This window comes from Cervus elaphus, chromosome 20 (genome assembly GCF_910594005.1).
Source record: "Cervus elaphus chromosome 20, mCerEla1.1, whole genome shotgun sequence".
In the NCBI taxonomy this organism is placed as follows: domain Eukaryota; kingdom Metazoa; phylum Chordata; class Mammalia; order Artiodactyla; family Cervidae; genus Cervus; species Cervus elaphus.
In genome coordinates this window covers 20,368,156-20,385,400 of record NC_057834.1, presented here as the reverse complement: position 1 = coordinate 20,385,400, position 17,245 = coordinate 20,368,156, and positions in this window count along the sequence as shown.

Sequence of the window (17,245 nt, the reverse complement as noted above, 5' to 3'; positions counted from 1 at the left end):
CAATTGCCCTTCCAAGCCTCGAGGAGAATCCCGAGTTGTCCCTCGCAACTAGGCAGGAGTCCTGACGTCGCTGAATAAACACGTAGGTGGAAGCGCCATCCCCGTCGTAACTCGAGAATATACCCCAGGTTCCCGCCGCAACTCGAGAAAAACCATGAGACTTCCCCCTCGTCGTGAGATGAGGCCCGATTCCCCTGCACTGCGTGCAGAGCAATTCCGTGTTGCACATCACACATGAAAGGAGCCTTGATTTCCTTGATGGCACTCCACAGAAACCCCAAGAACACTGCTTCAAGGCTAGAGGGATCCTGAGGTCACTGTAGCAACACGAAAGAGCTCCGTGGACCAAAAATCAACTCGAAATGAGAGGTTAGTCCCTGGCATCCACTCCAGAGGAATACCACCTTACCACAAGCACCTCAAGAGGAGGCTTCTCTCAGCTCTATGTATGTGAGAGGGACCCTGAGTTTGCGGCCTCACGTGGAATGGACACCGCGAAGCCCTGACTCGAAGTAAGGCCAGATATCCCTGCAGTGACTTGAATGCAGGCTCGTCTTGCATCTCCCAAGACGAAAGGATGTCTGAATCCCCTGTGTAGACCACAGAGAAAGACCTAGTTCCCCACCTCATCGCGACCGGAGGCCTCACATCCTTTGAAAACTCCAGAGGTACGCGGAGATCAGTGCCTCCAAAGGAGACGATGCCTGACTCCTCGGGAAACTTGATAGGAGTCCCAGAATTCCTGTGGCACGTGGAAAGGGACCCTTGGTCTCCCGCCTCAGCTGGAGAGGCGTCCCAATTGCCCTGCCAAGCCTCGAGGAGAATCCCGAGTTGTCCCTCGCAACTAGGAAGGAGTCTGACGTCACTGAACAAACACGTGGGTGGAAGGGCCATCCCCGTCGTAACTCGAGAATATACCCCAGGTTCCCGTCGCAACTCGAGAAAAACCATGAGACTTCCCCCTCGCCGCGAGATGAAGCCCGATTCCCCTGCACTGCGTGCAGAGCAATTCCGTGTTGCACATCACACATGAAAGGAGCCTTGATTTCCTTCATGGCACTCCAGAGAAACCCCAAGAACACTGTATCAAGGCTAGAGGGATCCGGAGGTCACTGTAGCAACACGAAAGAGCTCCTTGGACCAAAAATCAACTCGAGATGAGAGGTTAGTCCCTGGCTTCGACTCCAGAGGAATACCACCTTACCACAAGCAGCTCAAGTGGAGGCTTCTCTCAGCTCTAGGTATGTGAGAGGGACCCTGAGTTTGCGGCCTCAAGTGGAATGGACACTGCGATGCCCTGACGCGAAATATGGCCGGTTATCCCTGCAGTGACTTGAATGCAGGCTGGTCTTGCATCTCCCAAAACGAAAGGTTGTCTGAATCCCTTGTGGAGACCACAGAGAAAGACCTAGTTCCCCACCTCATCGCGACCGGAGGCCTCACATCCTTTGAAAGCTCCAGAGGTACGCGGAGATCAGTGCCTCCAAAGGAGACGATGCCTGACTCCTCGTGAAACTTGATAGGAGTCCCAGGATTCCTGTGGCACATGGAAAGGGACCCTTGGTCTCCCGCCTCAGATGGAGAGGCGTCCCAATTGCCCTGCCAAGCCTCGAGGAGAATCCCGAGTTGTCCCTCGCAACTAGGCAGGAGTCCTGCCGTCGCTGAACAAACACGTGGGTGGAAGGGCCATCCCCGTCGTAACTCGAGAATATACCCCAGGTTCCGGTCGCAACTCGAGAAAAACCATGAGACTTCCCCCTCGCCGCGAGATAAGTCCCGATTCCCCTGCACTGCGTGCAGAGCAATTCCGTCTTGCACATCACACATGAAAGGAGCCTTGATTTCCTTGATGGCACTCCAGAGAAACCCCAAGAACACTGTATCAAGGCTAGAGGGATCCGGAGGTCACTGTAGCAACACGAAAGAGCTCCGTGGACCAAAAATCAACTCGAGATGAGAGGTTAGTCCCTAGCTTCGACTCCAGAAGAATACCACCTTACCACAAGCACCTCAAGTGGAGGCTTCTCTCAGCTCTAGGTATGTGAGAGGGACCCTGAGTTTGCGGCCTCAAGTGGAATGGACACTGCAATGCCCTGACGCGAAATAAGGCTGGATATCCCTGCAGTGACTTGAATGCAGGCTCGTCTTGCTTCTGCCAAGATGAAAGGATGTCTGAATCCCCTGTGGAGACCACAGAGAAAGACCTAGTTCCCCACCTCATCGCGACCGGAGGCCTCACATCCTTTGAAAACTCCAGAGGTACGCGTAGATCAGTGCCTCCAAAGGAGACGATGCCTGACTCCTCGTGAACCTTGATAGGAGTCCCAGGATTCCTGTGGCACGTGGAAAGGGACCCTTGGTCTCCCGCCTCAGCTGGAGAGGCGTCCCAATTGCCCTGCCAAGCCTCGAGGAGAATCCCGAGTTGTCCCTCGCAACTAGGCAGGAGTCCTGACGTCGCTGAACAAACACGTGTGTGGAAGGGCCATTCCCGTCGTAACTCGAGAATATACCCCAGGTTCCCGCCGCAAGTCGAGAAAAACCATGAGACGTCCCCCTCGTCGCGAGATGAGGCCCGATTCCCCTGCACTGCGTGCAGAGCAATTCCGTGTTGCACATCACACATGAAAGGAGCCTTGATTTCCTTGACGGCACTCCAGAGAAACCCCAAGAACACTGTTTCAAGGCTAGAAGGATCCTGAGGTCACTGTAGCAACACGAAAGAGCTCCGTGGACCAAAAATCAACTCGAAATGAGAGGCTAGTCCCTGGCTTCGACTTCAGAGGAATACCACCTTACCACAAGCACCTCAAGCGGAGGCTTCTCTCAGATCTAGGTATGTGAGAGGGACCCTGAGTTTGCGGCCTCAAGTGGAATGGACACTGCGATGCCCTGACGCGAAATAAGGCCGGATATCCCTGCAGTGACTTGAATGCAGGCTCGTCTTGCATCTCCCAAGATGAAAGGATGTCTGAATCCCCTGTGGAGACCACAGAGAAAGACCTAGTTCCCCACCTCATCGCGACACGAGGCCTCACATCCTTTGAAAACTCCAGAGTTCCAGGGAGATCAGTGCCTCCAAAGGAGACGATGCCTGACTCCTCGTGAAACATGATAGGAGTCCCAGGATTCCTGTGGCACGTGGAAAGTGACACTTGGTCTCCGGCCTCATCTTGAGAGGTGTCCCAATTGCCCTGCCAAGCCTCGAGGAGAATCCTGAGTTGTCCATCGCAACTAGGCAGGAGTCCTGACGTCGCTGAACAAACACGTGGGTGGAGGGCCATTCCCGTCGTAACTCGAGAATATACACCAGGTTCCCGCCGCAACTCGAGAAAAACACTGAGACTTCCCCCTCGCCACGACATGAGGCCCGCTTCCCCTGCACTGCGTGCAGAGCAATTCCGTGTTGCACATCACACATGAAAGGAGCCTTGATTTCCTTGATGGCACTCCAGAGAAACCCCAAGAACACTGTTTCAAGGCTAGAGGGATCCTGAGGTCACTGTAGCAACACGAAAGAGCTCCTTGGACCAAAAATCAACTGGAGATGAGAGATTAGTCCCTGGCTTCGACTCCAGAGGAATACCACCTTACCACAAGCACCTCAAGAGGAGGCTTCTCTCAGCTCTAGGTATGTGAGAGCGACCCTGAGTTTGCGGCCTCAAGTGGAATGGACACCGCGATGCCCTGACTCGAAATAAGGCCGAATATCCCTGCAGTGACTTGAATGCAGGCTCGTCTTGCATCTCCCAAGACGAAAGGATGTCTGAATCCCCTGTGGAGACCACAGAGAAAGACCTAGTTCCCCACCTCATCGCGACCAGAGGCCTCACATCCTTTGAAAACTCCAGAGGTACACGGAGATCAGTGCCTTCAAAGGAGACGATGCCTGACTCCTCATGTAACTTGATAGGAGTCCCAGGATTCCATTGGCACGTGGAAAGGGACCCTTGGTCTCCCGCCTCAGCTGGAGAGGCGTCCCAATTGCCCTGCCAAGCCTCGAGGAGAATCCCGAGTTGTCCCTCGCAACTAGGCAGGAGTCCTGACATCGCTGAACAAACACGTGGGTGGAAGGGCCATCCCCGTCGTAACTCGATAATATACTCGAGGTTCCCGCCGCAACTCGAGAAAAACCATGAGACTTCCCCCTCGCTGCGAGATGAGGCCCGATTCCCCTGCACTGCATGCAAAACAATTCCGAGTTGCACATCAAACATGAAAGGAGCCTTGATTTCCTTGATGGCACTCCAGAGAAACCCCAAGAACACTGTTTCAAGGCTAGAGCGATCCTGAGGTCACTGTAGAAACACGAAAGAGCTCCGTGGACCAATAATCAACTCGAGATGAGAGGTTAGTCCCTGGCTTCGACTCCAGAGGAATACCACCTTACCACAAGCACCTCAAGAGGAGGCTTCTCTTAGCTCTAGGTATATGACAGGAACCCTGAGTTTGCGGCCTCAAATGGAATGGACATTGCGATGCCCTGACTCAAAATAAAGCCGAATATCCCTGCAGTGACTTGAATGCAGGCTCGTCTTGCATCTCCCAAGACGAAAGGATGTCTGAATCCCCTGTGGAGACCACAGAGAAAGACCTAGTTCCCCACCTCATCGCGACCAGAGGCCTCACATCCTTTGAAAACTCCAGAGGTACACGGAGATCAGTGCCTTCAAAGGAGACGATGCCTGACTCCTCATGAAACTTGATAGGAGTCCCAGGATTCCATTGGCACGTGGAAAGGGACCCTTGGTCTCCCGCCTCAGCTGGAGAGGCGTCCCAATTGCCCTGCCAAGCCTCGAGGAGAATCCCGAGTTGTCCCTCGCAACTAGGCAGGAGTCCTGACGTCGCTGAACAAGCACGTGTGTGGAAGGGCCATCCCCGTCGTAACTCGAGAATATACTCCAGGTTTCCGCCACAACTCGAGAAAAACCATGAGACTTCCCCCTCGCCGCGAGATGAGGCCCGATTCCCCTGCACTGCGTGCAGAGCAATTCCGTGTTGCACATCACACATGAAAGGAGCCTTGATTTCCTTGATGGCACTCCAGAGAAAGCCCAAGAACACTGTTTCAAGGCTATAGGGATCCTGAGGTCACTGTAGCAACACGAAAGAGCTCTGTGGCCCAAAAATCAACTCGAGATGAGAGGTTAGTCCCTGGCTTCGACTCCAGAGGAATACCACCTTACCACAAGCACCTCAAGAGGAGGCTTCTCTCATCTCTAGCTATGGGAGAGGGACCCTGAATTTGCGGCCTCAAGTGGAATGGACACCACGATGCCCTGACTCGAAATAAGGCCGGATATCCCTGCAGTGACTTGAATGCAGGCTCGTCTTGCATCTCCCAAGACGAAAGGATGTCTGAATCCCCTGTGGAGACCACAGAGAAAGACCTAGTTTCCCACCTCATCGCGACCGGAGGCCTCACATCCTTTGAAAACTCCAGAGGTACGCGGAGATCAGTGCCTCCAAAGGAGACGATGCCTGACTCCTCGTGAAACATGATAGGAGTCCCAGGATTCCTGTGGCACGTGGAAAGGGACCCTTGGTCTCCCGCCTCAGCTGGAGAGGCGTCCCAATTGCCCTGCCAAGCCTCGAGGAGAATCCCGAGTTGTCCCTCGCAACTAGGCAGGAGTCCTGACGTCGCTGAACAAACACGTGGGTGGAAGGGCCATTCCCGTCGTAACTCGAGAATATACCCCAGGTTCCCGCTGCAACTCGAGAAAAACCATGAGACTTCCCCCTCGCCGCAAGATGAGGCCCGATTCCCCTGCACTGCGTGCAGAGCAATTCCGTGTTGCACATCACACATGAAAGGAGCCTTGATTTCCTTGATGGCACTCCAGAGAAACCCCAAGAACACTGTTTCAAGGCTAGAGGGATCCTGAGGTCACTGTAGCAACACGAAAGAGCTCCGTGGACCAAAAATCAACTCAATATGAGAGGTTAGTCCCTGGCTTCTACTCCAGAGGAATACCACCTTACCACAAGCACCTCAAGAGGAGGCTTCTCTCAGCTCTAGGTATGTGAGAGGGACCCTGAGTTTGCGGCCGCAAATGGAATGGACACTGCGATGCCCTGACGCGAAATAAGGCCGGATATCCCTGCAGTGACTTGAATGCAGGCTCGTCTTGCATCTCCCAAGATGAAAGGTTGTCTGAATCCCCTGTGGAGACCACAGAGAAAGAACTAGTTCCCCACCTCATCGCGACCGGAGGCCTCACATCCTTTGAAAACTCCAGAGTTCCAGGGAGATCAGTGCCTCCAAAGGAGACGATGCCTGACTCCTCGTGAAACTTGATAGGAGTCCCAGGATTCCTGTGGCACGAGGAAAGTGACCCTTGGTCTCCCACCTCAGCTGGAGAGGCGTCCCAATTGCCCTGCCAAGCCTCGAGGAGAATCCCGAGTTGTCCCTCACAACTAGGCAGGAGTCCTGACGTCACTGAACAAACACGTGGGTGGAAAGCCCATTCCCGTCGTAACTCGAGAATATACACCAGGTTACCGCCGCAACTCGAGAAAAACCATGAGACTTCCCCCTCGCCGCGAGATGAGGCCCGATTCCCCTGCACTGCATGCAAAACAATTCCGAGTTGCACATCAAACATGAAAGGAGCCTTGATTTCCTTGATGGCACTCCAGAGAAACCCCAAGAACACTGTTTCAAGGCTAGAGCGATCCTGAGGTCACTGTAGCAACACGAAAGAGCTCCGTGGACCAATAATCAACTCGAGATGAGAGGTTAGTACCTGGCTTCGACTCCAGAGGAATACCACCTTACCACAAGCACCTCAAGACGAGGCTTCTCTCAGCTCTAGGTATGTGAGAGGGACCCTGATTTTGCGGCCTCAAGTGGAATGGACACTGCGATGCCCTGACGCGAAATAAGGCCAGATTTCCCTGCAGTGACTTGAATGCAGGCTCGTCTTGCATCTCCCAAGACGAAAGGGTGTCTGAATCCCCTGTGGAGACCACAGAGAAAGACCTAGTTCCCCACCTCATCGCGACCGGAGGCCTCACATTCTTTGACAACTCCAGAGGTACACGGAGATCAGTGCCTCCAAAGGAGACGATGCCTGACTCCTCGTTAAACTTGATAGGAGTCCCAGGATTCCTGCGGCACGTGGAAAGGGACACATGGTCTCCCGCCTCAGCTGGAGAGGCGTCCCAATTGCCCTGCCAAGCCTCGAGGAGAATCCCGAGTTGTCCCTCGCAACTAGGCAGGAGTCCTGACGTCGCTGAACAAACACGTGGGTGGAAGGGCCATCCCCATCGTAACTCGAGAATATACCCCAGGTTCCCGCTGCAACTCGAGAGAAACCATGATACTTCCCCCTCGCCGCGAGATGAGGCGCGATTCCCCTGCACTGCGTGCAGAGCTATTCCGTGTTGCACATCACACATGAAAGGAGCCTTGATTTCCTTGATGGCACTCCAGAGAAACCCCAAGAACACTGTTTCAAGGCTAGAGGAATTCTGAGGTCACAGTAGCCACACGAAAGAGCTCCGTGGACCAAAAATCAACTCGAGATGAGAAGGTAGTCCCTGGCTTCGACTCCAGAGGAATACCACCTTACCACAAGCACCTCAAGAGGAGGCTTCTCTCAGCTCTAGGTATGTGAGAGGGACCCTGAGTTTGCGGCCTCAAGTAATATGGACACTGCGATGCCCTGACGAGAAGTAAGGCCGGATATCCCTGCAGTGACTTGAATGCAGGCTCGTCTTGCATCTCCCAAGACGAAAGGATGTCTGAATCCCCTGTGGAGACCACAGAGAAAGACCTAGTTCCCCACCTCACCGCGACAGGGGGCCTCACATCCTTTGAAAACTCCAGAGGTATGCAGAGATCAGTGCCTCCAAAGGAGACGATGCCTGACTCCTCGTGAAACTTGATAGGAGTCCCAGGATTCCTGTGGCACGTGGAAAGGGACCTTTGGTCTCCCTCCTCAGCTGGAGAGGCGTCCCAATTGCCCTGCCAAGCCTCGAGGAGAATCCCGAGTTGTCCCTCACAACTAGGCAGGCGTCCTGACGTCGCTGAACAAAAACGTGGGTGGAAGGGCCATCCCCGTCGTAACTCGAGAATATACCCCAGGTTCCAACCGCAACTCGAGAAAAACCATGAGACTTCCCCCTCGCCGCAAAATGAGGCCCGATTCCCCTGCACTGCGTGCAGAGCAATTCCGTGTTGCACATCACACATGAAAGGAGCCTTGATTTCCTTGATGGCACTCCAGAGAAACCCCAAGAACACTGTTTCAAGGCTAGAGGGATACTGAGGTCACTGTATCCACACGAAAGAGCTCCGTCGACCAAAAATCAACTCGAGATGAGAGGGTAGTCCCTGGCTTCCACTCCAGAGGAGTACCACCTTACCACAAGCACCTCAAGAGGAGGCTTCTCTCAGCTCTAGGTATGTGACAGGGACCCTGAGTTTGCGGCCTCCAGTGGAATGGACACTGCGATGCCCTGACGCGAAGTAAGGCCGGATATCCCTGCAGTGACTTGAATGCAGACTCGTCTTGCATCTCCCAAGACGAAAGGATGTCTGAATCCCCTGTGGAGACCACAGAGAAAGACCTAGTTCCCCACCTCATCGCGACCGGAGGCCTCACATCCTTTGAAAACTCCAGAGGTACGCGGAGATCAGTGCCTCCAAAGGAGACGATGCCTGACTCCTCGTGAAACTTGATAGGAGTCCCAGGATTCCTGTGGCACGTGGAAAGGGTCCCTTGGTCTCCCGCCTCAGCTGGAGAGGCGTCCCAAATGCCCTGCCAAGCCTCGAGGAGAATCCCGAGTTGTCCCTCGCAACTAGGCAGGAGTCCTGACGTCGCTGAACAAACACGTGGGTGGAAGGGCCATCCCCGTTGTAACTCGAGAAGATACCCCAGGTTCCCGCCGCAACTCGCGAAAAACCATGAGACTTCTCCCTCGCCGCCAGATGAGGCCCGATTCCCCTGCACTGCATGCAGAGCAATTCCGTGTTGCACATCAAACATGAAAGGAGCCTTGATTTCCTTGATGGCACTCCAGTGAAACCCCAAGAACACTGTTTCAAGGCTAGAGGGATCCTGAGGTCACTGTAGCCACACGAAAGAGCTCCGTGGACCAAAAATCAACTCGAGATGAGAGGTTAGTCCCTGGCTTCGACTCCAGAGGAATACCACCTTACCACAAGCACCTCAAGAGGAGGCTTCTCTCAGCTCTAGCTATGTGAGAGGGACCCTGAGTTTGCGGCCTCAAGTGGAATGGACACCGTGATGCCCTGACTCGAAATAAGACCGGATATCCCTGCAGTGACTTGAATGCAGGCTAGTCTTGCATCTCCCAAGAAGAAAGGATGTCTGAATCCCCTGTGGAGGCCACAGAGAAAGACCTAGTTCCCCACTTCATCACGACTGGAGGCCTCACATCCTTTGAAAACTCCAGAGGTATACAGAGATAAGTGCCTCAAAAGGAGACGATGCCTGACTCGTGAAACTTGATAGGAGTCCCAGGATTCCTGTGGCACGTGGAAAGGGACCCTTTGTCTCCCGCCTCAGCTGGAGAGGCGTCCCAGTTGCCCTGCCAAGCCTCAAGGAGAATCCCGAGTTGTCCCTCGCAACTAGGCAGGAGTCCTGCCGTTGCTGAACAAACACGTGTGTGGAAGGGCCATCCCCGTCGTAACTCGAGAATATACCCCAGGTTTCCGCCGCAACTCGAGAAAAACCATGAGACTTCCCCCTCGCCGCGAGATGAGGCCCGATTCTCCTGCACTGCGTGCGTGGCAATTCCGTGTTGCACATCACACATGAAAGGAGCCTTGATTTCCTTGATGGCACTCCAGAGAAACCCCAAGAACACTCTTTCAAGGCTAGAGGGATCCTGAGGTCACTGTAGCAACACGAAAGAGCTCCGTGGACCAAAAATCAACTCGAGATGAGAGGTTAAACACTGGCTTCGACTCCAGAGGAATACCACCTTACCTCAAGCACCTCAAGAGGAGGCTTCTCTCAGCTCTAGGTATATGAGAGGAACCCTGAGTTTGCGGCCTCAAGTGGAATGGACACCGCGATGCCCTGACTCGAAATAAGGCCGGATATCCCTTCAGTGACTTGAATGCAGGCTCGTCTTGCATCTCCCAAGATGAAAGGATGTCTGAATCCCATGTGGAGACCACAGAGAAAGACCTAGTGCCCCACCTCATCGCGACCGGAGGCGTCACATCCTTTGAAAACTCCAGAGGTACGCGGAGATCAGTGCCTCCAAAGGAGACGATGCCTGACTCCTCGTGAAACTTGATAGGAGTCCCAGGATTCCTGTGGCACATGGAAAGGGACCCTTGTTCTCCCGCCTCAGCTGGAGAGGCGTCCCAATTGCCCTGCCAAGCCTCGAGGAGAATCCCGAGTTGTCCCTCGCAACTAGGCAGGAGTCCTGACGTCGCTGAACAAACACGTGGGTGGAAGGGCCATCCCCGTCGTAACTCGAAAATATACCCCAGGTTCCCGCCGCAACTTGAGAAAAACCATGAGACTTCCCCCTCGCCGCGAGATGAGGACCGATTCCCCTGCACTGCGTGCAGAACAATTCCGTGTTGCACATCACACATGAAAGGAGCCTTGATTTCCTTGATGGCACTCCAGAGAAACCCCAAGAACACTGTTTGAAGGCTAGAGGGATCCTGAGGTCACTGTAGCAACACGAAAGAGCTCCGTGGCCCAAAAATCAACTCGAGATGAGAGGTTAGTCCCTGGCTTCGACTCCAGAGGAATACCACCTTACCACAAGCACCTCAAGAGGAGGCTTCTCTCAGGTCTAGCTATGTGAGAGGGACCCTGATTTTGCGGCCTCAAGTGGAATGGACACCGTGATGCCCTGACTCGAAATAAGACCGGATATCCCTGCAGTGACTTGAATGCAGGCTCGTCTTGCATCTCCCAAGACGAAAGGATGTCTGAATCCCCTGTGGAGGCCACAGAGAAAGACCTAGTTCCCCACCTCATCACGACTGGAGGCCTCACATCCTTTGAAAACTCCAAGGGATACAGAGATAAGTGCCTCAAAAGGAGACGATGCCTGACTCGTGAAACTTGATAGGAGTCCCAGGATTCCTGTGGCACGTGGAAAGGGACCCTTGGTCTCCCGCCTCAGCTGGAGAGGCGTCCCAGTTGCCCTGCCAAGCCTCAAGGAGAATCCCGAGTTGTCCCTCGCAACTAGGCAGGAGTCCTGCCGTTGGTGAACAAACACGTGTGTGGAAGGGCCATCCCCGTCGTAACTCGAGAATATACCCCAGGTTTCCGCCGCAACTCGAGAAAATCCATGAGACTTCCCCCTCGCCGCGAGATGAGGCCCGATTCTCCTGCACTGCGTGCGTGGCAATTCCGTGTTGCACATCACACATGAAAGGAGCCTTGATTTCCTTGATGGCACTCCAGAGAAACCCCAAGAACACTGTTTCAAGGCTAGAGGGATCCTGAGGTCACTGTAGCAACACGAAAGAGCTCCGTGGACCAAAAATCAACTCGAGATGAGAGGTTAATCCCTGGCTTCGACTCCAGAGGAATACCACCTTACCACAAGCACCTCAAGAGGAGGCTTCTCTCAGCTATAGGTATATGAGAGGGACCCTGAGTTTGCGGCCTCAAGTGGAATGGACACCGCGATGCCCTGACTCGAAATAAGGCCGGATATCCCTGCAGTGACTTGAATGCAGGCTCGTCTTGCATCTCCCAAGATGAAAGGATGTCTGAATCCCCTGTGGAGACCACAGAGAAAGACCTAGTTCCCCACCTCATCGCGACCGGAGGCCTCACATCCTTTGAAAACTCCAGAGGTACGCGGAGATCAGTGCCTCCAAAGGAGACGATGCCTGACTCCTCGTGAAACTTTATAGGAGTCCCAGGATGCCTGTGGCACGTGGAAAGGGTCCCTTGGTCTCCCGCCTCAGCTGGAGAGGCGTCCCAATTGCCCTGCCAAGCCTCGAGGAGAATGCCGAGTTGTCCCTCGCAAATAAGCCGGAGTCCTGACGTCGCTGAACAAACACGTGGGTGGAAGGGCCATCCCCGTCGTAACTCGGGAATATACCCCAGGTTCCCGCCGCAACTTGAGAAAAACCATGAGACTTCCCCCTCGCCGCGAGATGAGGACCGATTCCCCTGCACTGCGTGCAGAACAATTCCGTGTTGCACATCACACATGAAAGGAGCCTTGATTTCCTTGATGGCACTCCAGAGAAACCCCAAGAACACTGTTTCAAGGCTAGAGGGATCCTGAGGTCACTGTAGCAACACAAAAGAGCTCCGTTGCCCAAAAATCAACTCGAGATGAGAGGTTAGTCCCTGGCTTCGACTCCAGAGGAATACCACCTTACCACAAGCACCTCAAGAGGAGGCTTCTCTAAGCTCTAGCAATGTGAGAGGGACCCTGAGTTTGCGGCCTCAAGTGGAATGGACACCGCGATGCCCTGACTCGAAATAAGGCGGGATATCCCTGCAGTGACTTGAATGCAGGCTCGTCTTGCATCTCCCAAGACGAAAGGATGTCTGAATCCCCTGTGGAGACCACAGAGAAAGACCTAGTTCCCCACCTCATCGCGACCGGAGACCTCACATCCTTTGAAAACACCAGAGGTACGCGGAGATCAGTGCCTCCAAAGGAGACGATGCCTGACTCCTCGTGAAACTTCTTAGGAGTCCCAGGATTCCTGTCGCATGTGGAAAGGGACCCTTGGTCTCCCGCCTCAGCTGGAGAGGCGTCCCAATTGCCCTGCCAAGCCTCGAGGAGAATCCCGAGTTGTCCCTCGCAACTAGGCAGGAGAACTGACGTCGCTGAAGAAACACGTGTGTGGAAGGGCCATCCCCGTCGTGACTCGAGAATATACCCCAGGTTCCCGCCGCAACTCGAGAAAAACCATGAGGCTTCCCCCTCGCCGCGAGATGAGGCCCGATTCTCCTGCACTGCGTGCAGAGCAATTCCGTGTTGCACATCACACATGAAAGGAACCTTGATTTCCTTGATGGCACTCCAGAGAAACCCCAAGAACACTGTTTCAAGGCTAGAGGGATCCTGAGGTCAATGTAGCAACACGAAAGAGGTCCGTGGACGAAGAATCAACTCGAGATGAGAGGTTAGTCCCTGGCTTCGACTCCAGAGGAATACCACCTTACCACAAGCACCTCAAGAGGAGGCTTCCCTCAGCTCTAGGTATGTGAGAGGGACCCTGAGTTTGCGGCCTCCAGTGGAATGGACACCGCAATGCCCTGACTCGAAATAAGGCCGGATATCCCTGTAGAGACTTGAATGCAGGCTCGTCTTGAATCTCCCAAGATGAAAGGATGTCTGAATTCCCTCTGGAGACCACAGAGAAAGACCTAGTTCCCCATCTCATCGTGACCGGAGGCCTCACATCCTTTGAAAACTCCAGAGGTACGCGGAGATCAGTGCCTCCAAAGGAGACGATGCCTGACTCCTCGTGAAACTTGGTAGGAGTCCCAGGATTCCTGTGGCACATGGAAAGGGACCCTTGGTCTCCCGCCTCAGCTTGAGAGGCGTCCCAATTGCCCTGCCAAGCCTCGAGGAGAATCCCGAGTTGTCCCTCGCAACTAGGCAGGAGTCCTGACGTCGCTGAACAAACACGTGTGTGGAAGGGTCATCCCCGCCGTAACTCGAGAATATACCCCAGGTTCCCGCCGCAACTCGCGAAAAACCATGAGACTTCCCCCTCGCCGCGAGATGAGGCCCGATTCCCCTGCACTGCGTGCAGAGCAATTCCGTGTTGCACATCACACATGAAAGGAGCCTTGATTTCCTTGATGGCACTCCAGAGCAACCCCAATAACACTGTTTCAAGGCTAGAGGGATCCTGAGGTCACTGTAGCAACACGAAAGAGCTCCGTGGACCAAAAAGTAACTCGAGATGAGAGGATAGTCCTTGGCTTTGACTCCAGAGGAACAGCACCTTACCACAAGCACCTCAAGAGGAGGCTTCTCTCAGCTCTAAGTATGTTAGAGGGACCCTGAGTTTGCGGCCTCAAGTGGAATGGACGCCGCGATGCCCTGACTCGAAATAAGGCTGGATATCCCTGCAGTGACTTGAATGCAGGCTCGTCTTGCATCTCCCAAGATGAAAGGATGTCTGAATCCCCTGTGGAGACCACAGAGAAAGACCTAGTTCCCCACCTCATCGCGACCGGAGGCCTCACATCCTTTGAAAACTCCAGAGGTACGCGGAGATCAGTGCCTCCAAAGGAGACGATGCCTGACTCCTCGTGAAACTTGATAGGAGTCCCAGGATTCCTGTGGCACGTGGAAAGGGACCCTTGGTCTCCCGCCTCAGCTGGAGAGGCGTCGCAATTGCCCTGCCAAGCCTCGAGGAGAATCCCGAGTTGTCCCTCGCAACTAGGCAGGAGTCCTGACGTCGCTGAACAAACACGTGTGTGGAAGGGCCATCCCCGTCGTAACTCGAGAATATACCCCAGGTTCCCGCCGCAACTCGAGAAAAACCATGAGACTTCCCCCTCGCCGCGAGATGAGGCCCGATTCTCCTGCACTGCATGCATGGCAATTCCGTGTTGCACATCACAAATGAAAGGAGGTTTGATTTCCTTGATGGCACTCCAGAGAAACCCCAAGAACACTGTTTCAAGGCTAGAGGGATCCTGAGGTCACTGTAGCAACACGAAAGAGCTCCGTGGACCAAAAATCAACTCGAGATGAGAGGTTAATCCCTGGCTTCGACTCCAGAGGAATACCACCTTACCACAAGCACCTCAAGAGGAGGCTTCTCTCAGCTCTAGGTATATGAGAGGGACCCTGAGTTTGCGGCCTCAAGTGGAATGGACACCGCGATGCCCTGACTCGAAATAAGGCCGGATATCCCTGCAGTGACTTGAATGCAGGCTCGTCTTGCATCTCCCAAGATGAAAGGATGTCTGAATCCCCTGTGGAGACCACAGAGAAAGACCTAGTTCCCCACCTCATCGCGACCGGAGGCCTCACATCCTTTGAAAACTCCAGAGGTACGCGAAGATCAGTGCCTCCAAAGGAGACGATGCCTGACTCCTCGTGAAACTTGATAGGAGTCCCAGGATTCCTGTGGCACGTGGAAAGGGACCCTTGGTCTCCCGCCTCAGCTGGAGAGGCGTCCCAATTGCCCTGCCAAGCCTCAAGGAGAATCCCGAGTTGTCCCTCGCAACTAGGCAGGAGTCCTGCCGTTGCTGAACAAAAACGTGTGTGGAAGGGCCATCCCCGTCGTAACTGGAGAATATACCCCTGGTTCCCGCCGCAACTCGAGAAAAACCATGAGACTTCGCCCTCGCCGCGAGATGAGGCCCGATTCTCCTGCACTGCGTGCATGGCAATTCCGTGTTGCACATCACACATGAAAGGAGCCTTGATTTCCTTGATGGCACTCCAGAGAAACCCCAAGAACACTGTTTCAAGGCTAGAGGGATCCTGAGGTCACTGTAGCAACACGAAAGAGCTCCGTGGCCCAAAAATCAACTCGAGATGAGAGGTTAGTCCCTGGCTTCGACTCCAGAGGAATACCACCTTACCACAAGCACCTCAAGAGGAGGCTTCTCTCAGGTCTAGCTATGTGAGAGGGACCCTGATTTTGCGGCCTCAAGTGGAATGGACACCGTGATGCCCTGACTCGAAATAAGACCGGATATCCCTGCAGTGACTTGAATGCAGGCTCGTCTTGCATCTCCCAAGACGAAAGGATGTCTGAATCCCCTGTGGAGGCCACAGAGAAAGACCTAGTTCCCCACCTCATCACGACTGGAGGCCTCACATCCTTTGAAAACTCCAAGGGATACAGAGATAAGTGCCTCAAAAGGAGACGATGCCTGACTCGTGAAACTTGATAGGAGTCCCAGGATTCCTGTGGCACGTGGAAAGGGACCCTTGGTCTCCCGCCTCAGCTGGAGAGGCGTCCCAGTTGCCCTGCCAAGCCTCAAGGAGAATCCCGAGTTGTCCCTCGCAACTAGGCAGGAGTCCTGCCGTTGGTGAACAAACACGTGTGTGGAAGGGCCATCCCCGTCGTAACTCGAGAATATACCCCAGGTTTCCGCCGCAACTCGAGAAAATCCATGAGACTTCCCCCTCGCCGCGAGATGAGGCCCGATTCTCCTGCACTGCGTGCGTGGCAATTCCGTGTTGCACATCACACATGAAAGGAGCCTTGATTTCCTTGATGGCACTCCAGAGAAACCCCAAGAACACTGTTTCAAGGCTAGAGGGATCCTGAGGTCACTGTAGCAACACGAAAGAGCTCCGTGGACCAAAAATCAACTCGAGATGAGAGGTTAATCCCTGGCTTCGACTCCAGAGGAATACCACCTTACCACAAGCACCTCAAGAGGAGGCTTCTCTCAGCTCTAGGTATATGAGAGGGACCCTGAGTTTGCGGCCTCAAGTGGAATGGACACCGCGATGCCCTGACTCGAAATAAGGCCGGATATCCCTGCAGTGACTTGAATGCAGGCTCGTCTTGCATCTCCCAAGATGAAAGGATGTCTGAATCCCCTGTGGAGACCACAGAGAAAGACCTAGTTCCCCACCTCATCGCGACCGGAGGCCTCACATCCTTTGAAAACTCCAGAGGTACGCGGAGATCAGTGCCTCCAAAGGAGACGATGCCTGACTCCTCGTGAAACTTTATAGGAGTCCCAGGATGCCTGTGGCACGTGGAAAGGGTCCCTTGGTCTCCCGCCTCAGCTGGAGAGGCGTCCCAATTGCCCTGCCAAGCCTCGAGGAGAATGCCGAGTTGTCCCTCGCAAATAAGCCGGAGTCCTGACGTCGCTGAACAAACACGTGGGTGGAAGGGCCATCCCCGTCGTAACTCGGGAATATACCCCAGGTTCCCGCCGCAACTTGAGAAAAACCATGAGACTTCCCCCTCGCCGCGAGATGAGGCCCGATTCCCCTGCACTGCGTGCAGAACAATTCCGTGTTGCACATCACACATGAAAGGAGCCTTGATTTCCTTGATGGCACTCCAGAGAAACCCCAAGAACACTGTTTCAAGGCTAGAGGGATCCTGAGGTCACTGTAGCAACACAAAAGAGCTCCGTGGCCCAAAAATCAACTCGAGATGAGAGGTTAGTCCCTGGCTTCGACTCCAGAGGAATACCACCTTACCACAAGCACCTCAAGAGGAGGCTTCTCTAAGCTCTAGCAATGTGAGAGGGACCCTGAGTTTGCGGCCTCAAGTGGAATGGACACCGCGATGCCCTGACTCGAAATAAGGCGGGATATCCCTGCAGTGACTTGA